The sequence below is a fragment of the Otolemur garnettii genome, unplaced genomic scaffold (assembly GCF_000181295.1).
Source record: "Otolemur garnettii isolate 467f Iridium unplaced genomic scaffold, OtoGar3 scaffold00172, whole genome shotgun sequence".
Taxonomy (NCBI): domain Eukaryota; kingdom Metazoa; phylum Chordata; class Mammalia; order Primates; family Galagidae; genus Otolemur; species Otolemur garnettii.
The window spans coordinates 2567018-2567983 of NW_003852567.1; positions in this window are offsets into that span (position 1 = coordinate 2567018).

Consider the following 966-nt stretch of genomic DNA (forward strand, 5'->3'; position numbering starts at 1 on the left):
AAAAAAAAAAAAAAAATTGATAGGTTGAAGAGGTAAATACGTGAAAGATTAAAATAAACCTAGATGTTTCTTGTATTATTTATCACAGCTGTTTCATTTCTGAGAATTCATCCTTGGGAAAATATTGAAGATACAGACATTAGTCTTTTTCCAAAGATCTTCATTACAATGTTATTTATAATAATGAAACATTGAAATATAAATGTATGGCTCAGTGCCTGTAGCTCAAGGAGCTAAGGCGCCAGCCACATACACCTAAGGTGGCGGGTTCAAATCCAGCCCAGGCCCGCCAAAAACAACAATGATGGCTGCAACCAAAATATAGCTGGATGTTGTGGCGGGCGCCTGTGGTACCAGCTACTTGGGAGGCTGAGGCAGGAGACTCGCTTGAGCCCAGGTGTTGGAGGTTGCTGTGAGACAGATTCTCACTTTGTTGCCTTTGGTAGAGTGCTGTGGCACCATAGCAACCTCAAACTCTTGGGCTTAAGCTATCCTTCTCTTGCCTCAGCCTCCCGATTAGCTAGGACTATAGATGCCTGCCATAGCTAGTTTTTCTATTTTTAGTAGAGGTGGGGTCTCACTCTTCCTCAGGCTGGTCTTGAACTCCTGAGCTCAAGCAATCCATTCTCCTCAGCCTCCCAGAGTGTTAAGATTACAGGCATGAGCCACCGTGCCCAGCCCAGCCCTTTAGTACCTTGACTAACCAATATTTGTGTAGGTCATCTTGCCCAGCATGCAGGACATTCTGGGAGGTAGGTAACTGCATTTTTCTCAGTTACTGCCAGGTCCCCAGAACCTAGCAAAAGTAAATGTCTGTTGAGTGAATAAATACCATCCATGGGGCTTTTGAATGTGTTGGGCACTGTGCTAAGTACTTTACACATATTAACTTATTCATTCTCTGTACTGTTTTTGGTGTCTCTGTTTTATTTACTTTTGAGCATTTCAAGGGCTTTTTTTTTTTTT